The 15,233-nt window shown below is 40.4% G+C and overlaps 1 protein-coding gene across 1 annotated transcript in view; it reads right to left on the bottom strand.

Annotated features, from left to right (window-relative positions):
- LOC119741785 (G-protein coupled receptor 54-like) overlaps positions 1 to 14,880 on the bottom strand; it is a 59,271-nt gene extending 44,391 nt beyond the window's left edge. Inside the window, exon 1 of the mRNA XM_038217681.1 lies at positions 14,584 to 14,880. The gene's annotated coding sequence lies outside the window, so the exon portion shown is untranslated. The remainder of the gene's footprint in view (positions 1 to 14,583) is intronic.
- Positions 14,881 to 15,233: the final 353 nt, after the last annotated feature.

The following is a 15,233-nucleotide window of genomic DNA, read 5'->3' as shown; positions in this document are numbered from 1 at the left end:
GATAGCACGTGCCCCTTTGATTCAGCCTAACTAGCTTGTCGATCGTCACGTTCGAGAGATCTTGACTCAGTTTTCAAACCATTTCCTTGAATGCGCTAGCAGTGATGAAACTGTATTCCTATCTGATTCTGTTAAGGACAGGGTAAGAAGCGTGCTGTATTACCCGCTGCGCTCGCGCCAAAAACAAAACTTCGACTTAGGGACGCTGTGAGATAAATTCACAAGTACGCCCTCAAGGTGATTCATCATCTCAGTGTTCACTGAAAAAAAATGTGGAATGTAGATTAATTGCTACTAGTCCAAAGTAACTCAATGCATATCACTTCGGAGAAAGGGACTAAGGCATCTTATAAAGACATGAATCCCCTCCCCTGCGGTGAAAAGCAACATAACAGAGACGGCCACCTCATGTTGTTGAGAATAATAGGTCTAATGAGATCGTGCAGTTATTTTAGTCTTCTTATTAGGAGCTGATTATTAAACCATCAGGCTAGCGCACAATAATCATGTCTTGCATTTATTTCCTGCAGGTTGATACGGAATACCAGAAGAGCGAGAAAGGCAGGTGTTCTCTCGGTGCTGAACGACTAATGAACGTTTCCATGGATTGCAGCTTTTTCCGTATCAGTCAATTTACGATCCTGGCAAGAAAAAGCACAGGCCTCAAGTCCCCCGGATATTAGGGAAGGACCGATTGTATCCTTCCACACATCCTTCTCTTAATTATTTTTTCGTCTGGATATTTCCCTCCGGTTTCTTCAAGTAATGAGATTCAAATGTCAAACATCTTTGAGTTTGCAATCACATCTTGCGAAAGAAAAACAGCTCCCCTTTCAATTCCCCACACAACACTGTCCATCTAAGTAAATTGGATATTTGTTGGTCTCGCTGCGTCTTGCTATATTCTTCGGTTGATGGACTTTCTGTTGCAGTCCGGGTTCTGGACACACGGGGAAATTTACGGGTTGTCATCCGTTCTTGAAATAGTGCGGAATGTCCCTCAGTGCCTTTGGTCAAAGGTACGATATTGCGCATGTGCCATTGTTCAGAGCAGGCAGAATGTCAACAGGTTGAACAAAAATCCTGAAGTTATTTATTGAAGTGCACAATAGGGTAAGATAAAAGTACATAGGGTGACAAATGATATGCTAAGAATGCCCAGGCCAGGCAAAGCCAGGCTCAGTCAGACTAGGCCTACCACTTCAAGATGGGTCAAGATACTCTTGTACGAGACCGGTTGATTCCCCCGACAATTCCTTTCGGAGTAGTGCAAAGTCATTTGACAGTTTGCATGGCAGCTATGTTTGGATATAGTGTTTTTGCTTCTTTTGGATTTGCACGAGTAGACAGGCGTACATCCATTGTTTATTACAATTTCAAAAACTTCCCCAACACGGCTGGTGTATGAAGTATTAGTGTGAGCCATACATTACAAGATTTCCTCACAAATTGCAACATCTGGATTGTATTGTTTTTGGAAAGTCTTAATGCTCTAAGAAGTCATTAGTCTCTACATATAATACGAGATAATTTAGGAGTTATCTGGAGGAAAGTCTTATGTTTTGAAGCTTTTACGTTGTTAGTCCATAGAGTTTTGTTTCCAACATCGGCCTCTTAAACCCTTTCCAAACCCTACATATGGCTGGAAATTCACAACAAAATTACCCGTTTACAATAACAATATTGTCTCAGGCCAAGTCATAATTAGATATTTTACACCTTATTGTTTAAAAAGAGAACAAGTCTAGAGAAGCAATGCACATTAAGTACTTTGAAAACTTTTTTTTAAAGAATTTTCCAGCACTACTTGCACGTTGTGTTTTCACTACTGCAATGAAGAGGGGAAAACTGATTCGAAATTACGAAAAGATAACAATAACATGACTGCGAAGAATTCGCGTAAAAGTATGTTTAATGCAAACTAATCGCGATATCTTAACAAAAGTATTAATAATGCAACGTTTTTCTTTTAGCGTAGTGTATACCTTGCATAGTGTCATTACCTCCGATGAGTGGGGTATCGATAGCTTATCATTACACCGCTCCAAAAGAAAAACCGGAGCCTCTTACCGCCAAACTTCAGGGTATTTTATCCATACACTGTTGGCGGTAATCTCTCGAAATACTTTGTTTTCCGAAACAACAGGAAGTGTTTTGAAGGCATTGCGGGCATGCCGGTAATTTTGTGCAATTTAAGGTGAGCGGGCAGCACGTCACCCGACACCTAAGCTGTCGAAGGCACTCATCGTCAGAGACAAAACGGGAAAATTAAAAACAAGTACACTTCAAAAAGGGACAAGCTCTGCTTTAAGCTACGACACGTTGGCTCTTTTAATAACCAACCGTTTGAAACACAATTAAGGGCATCATTTATGTTGATAATAAGTCAAAGAACTAACCGACCACAATCAGCCGGTAAATCCTGTTGCTCACAGGAACCGGCTAGATATCGTGGTCTGCAGCTATTCTGGCTTGAGCATGGTCATTGGATAGTTTAAATTAATTACACGCGAGCGATCACTCTCAATTGATCCGGACATTTATCAACGGGAAAGTTAAAGTAACCGTTCAGTGACCGTTCCTTGAACGAATGTAGAGTAAAGAAAAGTGCTCACAAACGCCGCAATATTGCTTCATTTAAACACATCTGCACTAATTTATAAGGAAAACTGTACCGTAAATGTTTTCGTTGTTTATTGTTTTCACCATCACCATGAAATCCCATTGTTAAGAGGACTGACGATCTCGATATAATTTTTCGTTACGTTCAGGCAAAAGTACTTATTTCACATGCCAAAGTTTGTTGTTCTTTTATCGAAATGATACTTAGAATATTGGGCCAATTTAAGTTTTCGTAAACAGTGGGCCAATCATTGGTGATGGTTTCACAAGGAGAGAAGGAACATCAGCAATCACAGGTAATGTACGAAGATGGGTAGGCCTATACCAAGTACACACTACCTCCGGTATAATGATGAAGAGATGGGTATCACGCCCACACTGTGACAGCTAGACTAACAATTTCACACATTCCAAGATATATAGGCACGCAGTGCACACTGTCGCAGGCACCATAGGGAAATGTAGTTACGGAATACACACTGTCCAAGGTACCATAGGAAGATTTAGATACGGAGTACACACTATCGTAGGTTCCATCGTATGACCTACTATTGCGGAATCCTACATACATTGATAACAATTGGTACTATACATGGCACTAGGTGTCAAAATGGGTATCATGTATAAACTGTTGAACCGGTACGTCAGGAGTAGATGGATACAAGTGCGCACTGTTCTGAGTACAGGAAGACAAGTATACGATACAAATTATGAATATTTAGGAGTTCAAAGGTCAGAACAATTTCATCATCTGTCACCGAATGAAATGATTAATTCCATTATTTGTTTTATACAACACCTGAAAAAAAATCTTCGTCATCTGATTGGTCAGAGCCACCTGTAAACATGATGTTTAGGTTTTAAACACGTTTGTAACATGTTAACAGTTAAATGCGTTTAGGAATGTGTTTGAATGCTAAATGCTTCTCCTTTTTAACCTCACGAAACTAAATGTGCTTAGCTTTTCAACACAATGTTTACATATTTGCATGGAACGGGTTAAGGAAAGTTTGTAAACGCCACAAAGCTGTAAACAAGTTTATTTTTGGAGACGTGTTTATTTACAGAGAATCACATTACGCAGCAACTGACCAAAACGCATTTTCTTGACCGAAATGTGTAATTATTCAAACAAATCCACGATACGATTTTGAATTTTGCAAACATAGGTAAACAAAATCGCATTAAGTCGTTTTTCGTATTTAAATATTGAAGTTATTCATGGTGAAACCGTGACTTCATCATGGCGGGAAAAGCTGCATATAAAGATAAACCACGACAACTTCTACTATGTAGTGTAGAGTAGGTTAGGCCAATCGTAGCATTGGTACATTCTACTTTAAATGTAATATGTGAAATAAGTTATAATAAAAACAAACCTGGTTTCCATTTAAGTCTGGCTCCCACTTCTGTAAATGATTCTGTAAAAAAATATGCAGTTACTTTCTGGAAACATATAACGTATACAACAGAAGTCGTTTATTAGCTAAAGCCAAACATGTCAAAGTTTTAACATTTAAATGCAAAATCTAAACATGTAGTGGGCTAAACAAGTGAAGAAAGAAAAAAGTGGGCACAAGATGTGTTTAGAAATGTGTTTATACTCTAAACGCCATTTTTACAGTCATGTGATCGTGCAATGGAACTTCTATTTTCGCGGTGCGGCTGGGCCGTGGGTTGGGACGAATAATTCAATGACATGTGACCAAAGACCCACCAATCAGATGACGGGGACTTATTCAGGCGTTGTATAATTACAAATATTGCAGAAATGTACTAGAAGATTGTTGCCAAGGGCTAATTATTGTAGGTACTATAAAAGCAAGTACACATCTGTTACAACACCATAAAGCGATGGGTACCAAGTTCAAACTGTTGCAGATAGTTTACCAAGTTTACATTGATGCAGGTACCACAGCGATATTGGTACCTGCAGGTGTACAACAAAAAACTACACCAGTATACACACTGTCGCCAATACCATTGGCAGATAGTTTGCGAATATTGTGACAGACATCATAGGGCTACCACGTGTCACAGGTATACCACAGGAAGATTATGGTTATGGGTTACATGCACAGACTTTCACAGCTACCAAAGGAAGGTATGTACAATAGGAAGGCTGTAAATAACCGGTACCAATCAGCATGAATGAACATTAATGAAACGCAATTAAATATGCATGCCACCATCAGTTTCGATTTCAGATAGGTTGTAGGTTTGCAGGGTGAAGTTAGCAATTAATGTAGTCATGGATTATGTTTTCGTTCCCCTGCGGTTTTTCCACGGACAGGTATAGGTATGCAGGTATTTTGTCAGCCAGCTCTTTCGACAGCAGGTTCGGCAAGCCCAAGAGGCCTGCAGATCGGCGGATACCCATCGGAGATAACAGTTGAGGCAGTGCCCCAGTGCCTCTGTTACTGCGGACAGAGCAATCTGGGACTGCTGGAACTAAGCCTGCCGGTCCAGACTCTGCTGCAGAATTTAATAACTGGTGCATCTCAGCTGCCTGCCAGGGCTCGGCTACGCGCACGGATCTGAATGGCGTTCCGTTTATCAATCGTCGGGGGTATTATACAAGTCTGCAAAGTTCATCAAGATAGGTAGCCATTTCTATTGCCCGCCCGTGGTGAACAAGTCGCCTGTAGTCGTATTGGAAAGGAGACTGTATTTGTTGAGCAATCTGTCCCGGAATGCTGGCAGCGAATTAGATTCTTTTGTGTCGGAGGTAGTTTATATACATGGCTTTTAACAATCAGCCTGTGCAATAACATTGCATGCTCATCTTTGGAAAGTACCATTTAAAGTCCCTACCAGAAAAAAAAACATCTGGGGAAGTGGGGTACGATTCCACATCTTCTGATCACGAGAACCAACTCGCAGTTTTTCAGAAGATGAGATGAGATAGGACTCTCGACTAACCGGGGAAGGCCAGAATCCTAGCACTAATACCAATAGAGCTTTCCAGCAGTATTTGTTGCCAACAATTCAATCATAGCTTAAGTCCTCGGATGCCCTGTTGCCTGTTCCTCCTTGATCCTGCAACCAATACATTGCAACCGTGTGGCATTCAGATAGGTAGTGAGGAACATTTTCCCATTAGTTGTTGAGGAAGAGTTTCCCAAAGCAAACTCAACCCATGAGCTTTAAAGTATAACCACTGTTGGGTTGGCAAAGCGCATCTGACAAGGAGCGACAAAAGTCTATGAGACATTGGCGTGATATGCCAGGACGATAACTGTACGGTTGAGGTAATGAATATGTTTAGATTCCCTCGCTTGTCAAGATGATGCTGCATGCTCAGTGATGTGTGAAAAAAAGACATCCTTCAGAGGTCTGACAGTCATTAGGGTAAAAACAACAGCACAACGGGAGGAAAGAAACTCTGTTCACTCTTTGTTCCGGTTGTCACGTATCGTGCGAGCAACCTTATATAGCTTATACATGAGTTAATTTCTGTACTGTCAACGGTAAACACAGAATCATGTATGCAGTCTAGCTAAAACGGATGACCACTTTCCTGCTGACAACGTTTACTGACAAATAGGAATTAAGATAATTCATATATGTGGACAAAACTTCGTTTTATTTTTAACTTGAAGAGAGTGTCACAATGGCTCCAACAAAAATGTGCAGCCATGATAGCATCTTCTTCGGTCAGAGATACCTGCAAAACACACAGTTGGAAGTCAATACAAATCAATTGACAAATACTCAAATATATATGCAAATTGAATTTTTCCGAAATGTTTCCCAATCTGTGTAATTTAGCAGTAATGCTACACTTGGGCAATAATTCTTAATAAGTTGAATTGATCATTTTACCTTTAAGGAGCTGTGAGCTATGGCCATTAGGTATATACATGTGCGCCATTTCAACTTGAGGAAATACGAGAATTTGGCTTTTGACAATTGGAATTCTTGCCGGTGGCAATTGCCAGTAAGAGCATTTTCACCGGAGATGAAAAGTCAATGATGACCACTCTTGGCAAAAATTGCATGGAGAAATATGAACCCGAAATTCCTCGGAGTCTCACGAAGCGCACCTTCAATTAAACTTTGGGCCCTATTTGTGCGGCACAGGAAGGACAGAAATTCGTGTAAGATGATTTTTATTACTCGAGATTCATGACTGGAACTCCAAGGGAGGTCACTCGTGACACGGTGGCTGTTTCATGAGTGCGAATCACTCGTTTCCATATCCCTTTGGCGTCATACGGGTTTTTTTTTGGGGGGGGGAGGGTATTGGCTTGGCAACAAAATAATTCGCAGAAGGTAGTTCCGTAGGGGTGGTCTTTAAGAGCCGTTGGGATTGGGTTAGTGGTAGCTGCGATGTAGCGATATGGTATTAAATAATACATGAAGATAATTCCACCTTTAGAAAAATGGAAGAGCCGAGACCTAATCGAAACATAGAGGTGTACCGGTCAAAGCCCCGATGTTCCCTTGCTCCGTTTTGAAATGTTACTTTCCTCTGGGAATTTAGTGTGAACCAGACGGGGAAAAACACGTGGGAAATTGAACATATTGTTGATTATATTTGTTGCTTTTGGTTGTGTCCATCTTGTCCCTCGAAGGCGAACTTGTGTGAGAAAACTGCTGCACGGGCAAAGAAAACCGTCAACACATTCAACAAGGCAAATATACAATACATCACTGTACTATTCTGTTCAACCGATCGGACTCAAAGGAGCGTTCCGAGTGAATTGCTCTCGCGATGGTTATTGAATTAGATAATGCACGGCGCTTTGACGCAGGCGGCATTGGCAATTACCGTGCCAAGGCCCTCAGCTGACACTAATCGGACCTGATACGGGGCATATAACCAGAAATACCAAATAATCACTTAAAAAAATCGTCTGCAATAAAAATGCTCACCGTGGTCTCGAAATTATACTGCCTAATAGTGGTTTCCACGACCATGCAGAAACAGAATCTAAAAAAAGCCGCATATGGTGGTCGGTATAGTATGCACAGGAAGGCATGCCACGATTCCCGTCTATCATAAAATTGTTCCTTGTTATATCAAATGGCTCGTCATAGGCTGCATGCATAATGCTTGTTGGCAGCATTCATTGCGTTCGGTAGAATGCCTAAAGCAGATGAACTTTCTGTAGTGCACACTGTGCAGGATGTTGGAATGGCATATGGCCAGCATTGAAATTAAAATACATAGCATGTTTTATTCCAAATAAATAAGCAATATTTGCAATATTAAGTGGGAAGTACCCAGTAGTTCTTGAATACCAAGTGAGCCTACATATCACCAGCGCCAACGTAACAAACTGGAAATATTCGCAACACGCGGGATAGCTTATAAGTTTAAAGGTACATAGGATCGTTTGCCATTTCTGTATTTTTGTTTTCAATTGAGGCAACAAAATAGCTAAACATTTTGCTTAACAACTAACTTGCTGAAATTTCAGCTTAATGGATATTATACATTTTGATTAAATACAGAAAACGTATACACAATTGTCTCGTATGGATTCGGTTGCTAACACACGTAACGCACGTTGGGGATTTGGGGTGTTTTATTGTTTGTTTGTTTGTTTGTTTGTTTGTTTGTTTGTTGGGTTGTGTTTGTTTGTTTGTTTGTTTGTTTGTTTGTTTGTTTGTTTGTTTGTTTGTTTGTTTGTTTGTTGTTTGTTTGTTTGTTTGTTTGTTTGTTTGTTTGGGGGGGGGGTTTTGAGGGGGAGGGGTTTCGAATCGTTTTCCCCAATAATTTCACTGTTTGGTACCAGTCCTATCTTCACTTTTAGCAAGGATTTTCTCGTTAAATCTGAAGGTACGTTCCCGGGTAATTGCAAATGTTCCTGCTGCCTTTTATTAAACTGAGCCTATAATATATCCACGGCACCAAACGTATACGTACATCATCCAGGCAACATACAACCCCTATTCTTCGCACCCTTCACTGGCTACCTGTCAATGAGCGAATCGCCTTCAAGATTCTACTCCTAACTCACAAATGCATCCACGGCTCAGCACCAGCATACCTCCGTGAACTTATTCAAGTTTACCAGCCACAACGCACCCTCCGTTCTAGCTCAACATTGCTGCTTAGTACACCGGTCACTCGCACTAAGACTTATGGACATCGTTCCTTCATGCATGCATCACCATCGCTTTGGAACTCTCTCCCACACCATATTAGAACTGTCAATGCCGAAAATGAATTTAAAACACTCCTTAAAACTTACCTGTTCCATTAATTGCTTTTAATTGTTGTTTCCTGTGAAGCGCATCGAGACCTTGGTGTGATGCGCTATATAAAAACTGTGTTATTATTATTATTATTATTATAACTATAAGGGACCGTCATTCTATATAAGTAGACCCAATTAAAGCATTACAATTTAATTCAAAATTATTTTGAGAATAGCTTTCGATATATTGATGTTTAAGCACAAATAGCCAATGCCCAAAGGCATATAAACGAACAGTTGAAGACGCTATCGCCCACGTGTAGTCACTTAATAACTGTAAAGAAGGAAGCTCATTTGTGTGACCTACTTCACATGTGGATCTAGAAGCAGATGCATTATTATTGAGGTATTAAAGGAAACCAACGGACGATTCTCCAAACTCAAGTGAAGCTGTTGGGTTTTTTTTTTTAGAAAACGACGTTCGATTCATCGAAAAACAAAATGCACGACGAACGCAATGAGTGTTTTTAACGTTATATCCTAGCATTCTATCTAAATACCAAATGGGGGTAAAATAGATATCTTCAATTTCACAAGGCACGGTTGCCATGAATACAACATACATGCGGGGTTTTTTTACCCTCTTTGGACAGAACTTCATTTATATTTTACAGAACTCATTCTACGCATTTCATAAGTGGTATTGAGGTGATAGCTCTGCTGAGATACTGCGTATATTACGAGTAGTAGAAGTTTCGAGTTTGTAGATTGGTAGAGAAATATTCACACTGTGTTTTTCTCACTCCAAGACATCGTAAGTGCGCCTCCTCTCACTTATGCACAAGAGCAAATTTGAGACACAAGGGCAATAATTCAAAAATGTTAATTTTCACGACCTCAGGGGAAAACAATTTGTTAAGATTTGTATGATGAAAGATGAAGTCACTGCAGGCGCCAAGCAAGGGAAGACAATACATAAAACCCCTTACTGCTTAACAATGCGCAGCGAGAGGGAGAGAGATAGAGTTGATAATTAAAAACAATATGGGTAGATTGAATTCAGCCTGACAGACAGTATCACAAGTCGAACTTCATCTTATTACTCGCCTTGAGCTATAAACATTCATTTCTCCGTTTTTTTCCTTCATGCCATCATTTTCTGTTCTTGTTTCTTCTGACGACATTTCTACGAGCACGTCTGGGAGAAGGGGGCTTGAAGGAAAATTGGCTTGCAATTTGGGGTGTTTCAGCTTACGGGTTGTCAAAACAATCCCGATATTAGGCGGGAGAATTGCGCTCGGCGTGGCTCTGATGGTGAAATTAATCCGACCCTACATTATCCATAAGGGCGCTCTGCATGCATGCAGATTATGGTCGGATAAATATAAAACACGTACGTGTACAAGTGCTATGTTATTTCGCGCTTGTTATGCGTCGAAAAGGTAACTAAAAGGTAATAAAGGGCTGCCTAACATTGTGTTATTAGGGCAGTCAGAGTTTCTCCGCAGGGTACCAAACATGTCAAACTGCTAGAATTGATCTACAGCACATTTTGAACATGCTTTAACATATTTTGATTGTAGTTTGCAAATGTACGGTGACAAATAGTATAATACGTGTATGGAGATTCACTGCGGTACCCGGTACATAAAAATAACAAACGAGAGTTTACATCGACGATGATAATTCATTTTGCTCTCCTTCCACGTATTAAGGCCAATCAACATTGATTTTTAGGTTTTCATTATTCAAGATTGAAAAACATCAGTTGGGAGGGCAATTAAGATTACATATTTTATAAATTCCACTTCTTCACATTCAAAGTGAGTTGAGGGGACAACGTAAGATAAACTTTAAAGAAGACACAACAAATAAGAACAGTACTTAATATTAAGTACCAGTCAGTTGTTTAGTGACCTAGGGTTTGTGTCTAGAAGTAAGAAAGTGTGATGAACCTCACAGTGCGGCTGTGGATTTGGTGAGAAACTTGTCTGGAAAAATACACTTTTTTTAAGGAAAAAGACACATATTCAGACAAAAATATAAAATATAAAAAAACGGAGCTGGAGAGCAAATCGAGGAGGGATGTGATGAAACGTAAAAGTCAATGTTGATTGGCCTAAGCTCAACAAGGATCATCTTCCGTGGTTGAACAAAAAATATCTACATCTTTCTCAACTAATATAGACGCTATGACGCCACTCGGTGGGTTGGGACTCATGTACTGTGTACTTTCCTTGATCGACTTGCTAGGTCTGTTGGGGGTTTGCAATCCTCGGATTCGTCTGCGGCTCCGACTTAAGGACGTTTCATTTTGGCGCTCCTGAATTTCAGAGACTTAATGCAGGTCAACGTTCAGCTTCATGCACGGTCCATGTTCCAACTATGGGACTAATGGGTAAGGTGTTTCCGTTTGGTTTGGCCAAAAGAAAGATTCAGGAAAAGACAGGGAAAAGATTGCGGCAAAGAAGGAAAAGAAGCAAAAACCTCTCTCTGAGCGAACCCTTCGGTTTAACGTGGGATAATTCTTTTCAGGAAATACACCATCTTTACCTCCTCTCGCCAGCTGCAAGCAGTAGCCAGAACAAGCACAAAAACCAGCACTGATCCTTCTCTTTATCGTTTCACATTGATAAATATTCATTAATCATATCATTATTCTCACCTAATCATGCCATTTAGTACCGGAATCCTTTTCTAAATAAGCTCCACGTTGTTATCACCAATTTGCGTAGGATCAGTACATCATACGGACGTGGATGAACGTATAACGGATGTCATTAGCGCGGGTAGATCAAAGTACCGGCACGCGACAAGTCCCAAGGATGCCACTCACTGTATATGGTTAATTACCATCAGGTTGCGGAAATTTCAAAAACAGAAGAGTTTTTTGGACTCACCTTTTCGAATGTAAATAGTACAAAACAATTCCCTCAGCTAATCTTATAGACGTAAATTCAACATTGGTTTAGGAATATCCAAACAAAAGGGTCATCTTGGCCTTATATAAAGTGGCATTTGTTGAGAACAATTGATCCGAAACATAATGACGTCAAGTTTAGTTTATGTCTTCTCGGGGGAGCTTGGTAGCTCTCCTGGCTACCTGTTTGTCATCAAGAAAGCGCATAATAGCGTAACACCATTACGTTTTAGGCCTATCGATCTGCTGGTTTGTGTCGTTTCTCAAATCGTCACCAGGAAAAGCGCTCTGCAGATAAAAAATATCTAGAAGCAATGTACTGTTATTTTTATTTATTTTTTTCATTTATGTCGCTGATTAAAAATATGAAGTTACATCCCTAGCGGACTGCCGCGGTATACAAGGTGAAGCAAGCTCGGCAAGCTTGATTCTATATTGACGGCTAATACTCATATCTGTTGACGAGTAACGCCCACGAGGGGACTTTAGAGTACACCCAACCCCTTACTCATCCCGGCTATTTCACATCCATGCTCGCCAAATTGAAGGCTGTCCTTGCAACAATTATTAAATTACGACTTGTATTTCCGAGTACAGTCATACAGATATGGAAAGAATACTCGAGCTGGATTGGCAATAACTAACAGTCTATGATAGAAATTGCTTTCATCCTATTACCCGGTGCGTACAGCGGTTCAAAAAAAACAATTGAGGGTACTTTTCATTTGTGACGAATGTGTCCATCATATCCTGGGGAAAAGGAATGGGCAATTTGTGATGTTGTTACTTGTTTACTCCATACTTTTTTGTGTGTTTACTTCGGCCGTGAAATTCTAGTCACGTAGCGGCAATCCTTTTGATCGATCACTGCATTCACTGCTTGCACCGAGGTCACAAGCCGTTCGATACATTGCTCGTGATTCGTTGTACCAAGCTTTACCAGTGAAAATGGTGGGAGAAATAAGGCGTGATAGGGACCCACAAGTATACACAAAAGTGCACGTGTTAAATTGCTATGTTGAGCTGCAAGAAAAAGATTGAATAGAATAGAAAAAGAAAAGAAGCACAGAATTGCCAAACTGGAACTTAATGTTACATTGAAAAGAAATCTCTCGAGTTGTTCCATGGAGGTTTCTAAGCTTGTCGGTGCAGACTCTCTGTCAACCTTCCATGCAAAGGGCTAGTATTGTAGACGAGTCCATTGCAATTCCGGTCTCAAGAAGACTAAGTAGATTGCAAGTCCCTTCACCAAAGCCAGTCACAAATGGCAAGGGACGAACAATAGCAAAGCAATGCTTTTATCTAACATTTTTTCGGACTAGACGACTTTAGTTGGAATTGTACTTGCGATAGGTTCGACTACACAATGCAAATAGACGAAGATAAACAGGAGAAGAGCGGAGCTGATGGTATATTGTGTTCTGGGAAAAAAACGAAAACAGGGATTCGGGGTGAATTGCTCGGTAACTAATTAGCATTTTTCATAAGTACACACTAAAAAATCACGGGTACCCGGAATACGGGTCCCTTGCAATGGGACTAACCCTTCTCCGGGTCAAAAACAATACGTTTTTCGGGTCAACGTGAGACTTTTCCGGGTCAAAAATACACTTCAATATCCGAGTCAATTTGACATGGAAAAGTGTTTTTTTGACCCGGAAAAGGGTCATGCCCCATGAGACATATAATCCGGGTCAAATTTGACAGCGGACTTTTTTAAGTGTATTCTCTGTTTGAATCTTAATGTTTTCTTTCTCTTTCATACTATACCAGCAAGATCATGGCAGGGTCACGCAATGACTGATCACGAACTATCTGAACTATTGCTTTGTTCTGGATAAGGGGTATGCGGAGCTGCATACCTTCAGACTAATTCAATTACCTCTTTACTCTTTTGTACTATTTGGATTAGCCTAAAAGTATTCACTACTTTGACTTTGTTCAGATAGTTTCGGATCAGTCATGCGTGACCCTCGCATCATCTTGCTGGTATCACATAAAAGAGGAAAAAACTAGGATTGAAATAAAGTATACACTTATGAAAATATGAAATAGTTACTGAGCAATTCACCCCCTCTCCAAAAATCACCCCATATTTTTCTTTTTGGACACATTATATACGCCTATTCGGGGTAGTGCCGCATGATATTCTTTAACATTTCATTGCAAATACAATTAAAGTCTATAATCTTTCACCTTTTTTATTATTTGATCATTCATTATGTAACTAAATATAGTAGACAGCAACACCTTGGCAAGACAAAGCAAGGATCTGTTGCAGCTTCAATTACGTCACCTAATAACCAGTTTACGTGAAATAAAGCCAGTGTTTTCACGTCTAATTTACCCGGGACTATACATACGGCTCAAAATACACGCAGCCAGCAATCTGGTAACAATTTAACCAGGTTCATTTGCCACGGAAAATGCTAGCTTAACACAAATACAAAAATCATTTTTCATAATGTCATGCTAGGAATAAACAGCATATGACAACTTCCCTGCTGACTTTTTGGTCACACCTTTTTTTCACCTATTTTTGAGGAAGCTTTGTGTTTTTATGTGTGCACGATCTACCAACCCTGAGGGAGTTTGATATGCTTTGTTCCAGGTATTAGCGCTAGTTATATGACGCGCTAGTTTCAAATACTATATTAGCACAATGATGCCTTATAAGAATGATTTGGTTATGCATCATGTGTTTAGCATTTTTTTCACGTGAATTTAGGTCTGAGATATCTACCTGAACCTAACTCTTTATTTGAGTCCGAAAAAAGCCGAGTATTACCAAGCTCTCTATGTACTTGTAGGGAAATTATCCATCATACCCGATTCCGAATACCGGTAACGATCGGCACGGCTAATTAAGTGTACATGGCACTCCCGGCTTACCTGCGTCGGGGATGTATGTCCTTCCAGCAACCAGCTGACTAAGCCATGCAGGGTGGTTCAGCGATTCATTAGCGTCATTTTCCCCCGCCGTAATGGCGATCACGGACCGATTATCAAGTGGTATATGATGGGCCGTGCCTCCCCGTTTTCCGTAGTCAGCCTTGAAGAGGAAGAGAAAATGACAGTTTCTAGGTTACTTCACGAGAATTACAGTTCAATTCCCAAGTTCCGCCGTGGAAATATAGACCTAGAGGTACTCCAAGCACGAACACTTGTTTTACTACTGCCGTGGATGGCTTGTTGGTACGCTGCCGTGTGTGAGAGTTCGACCGTTTTCCTTATCGCCCGACTGCCGTGTCCTGGTTCCCACCGATAGTTTTTCTCGGACTCTGGACGCGTCTTTTGTGACTTGTTTAAAAAAAAAGTTGGTTTGTTGACACTGATCGGCGCTGCCGGTCGAAGTTTGACCGGCGTTTGACTAAACTTACCGGTGATAATGTCAACAAATGACACACGCGATAAACAAATCGTCGGTTGCGATGGAGTAGGCAATTTAATGTCTGATCGAGTAACCTGTTGAATCATGAATAGATTAAATACTCGATTCTATACCTGCACGAAATGTTGCTCTTAAATATCAAGGGGAAAAA

This window comes from Patiria miniata, unplaced genomic scaffold, assembly GCF_015706575.1.
Source record: "Patiria miniata isolate m_02_andy unplaced genomic scaffold, ASM1570657v1 HiC_scaffold_5, whole genome shotgun sequence".
Classification (NCBI taxonomy): domain Eukaryota; kingdom Metazoa; phylum Echinodermata; class Asteroidea; order Valvatida; family Asterinidae; genus Patiria; species Patiria miniata.
The sequence above is the reverse complement of the archived record's forward strand: the minus strand, read 5'-3'. Positions and strand labels throughout refer to the sequence as shown.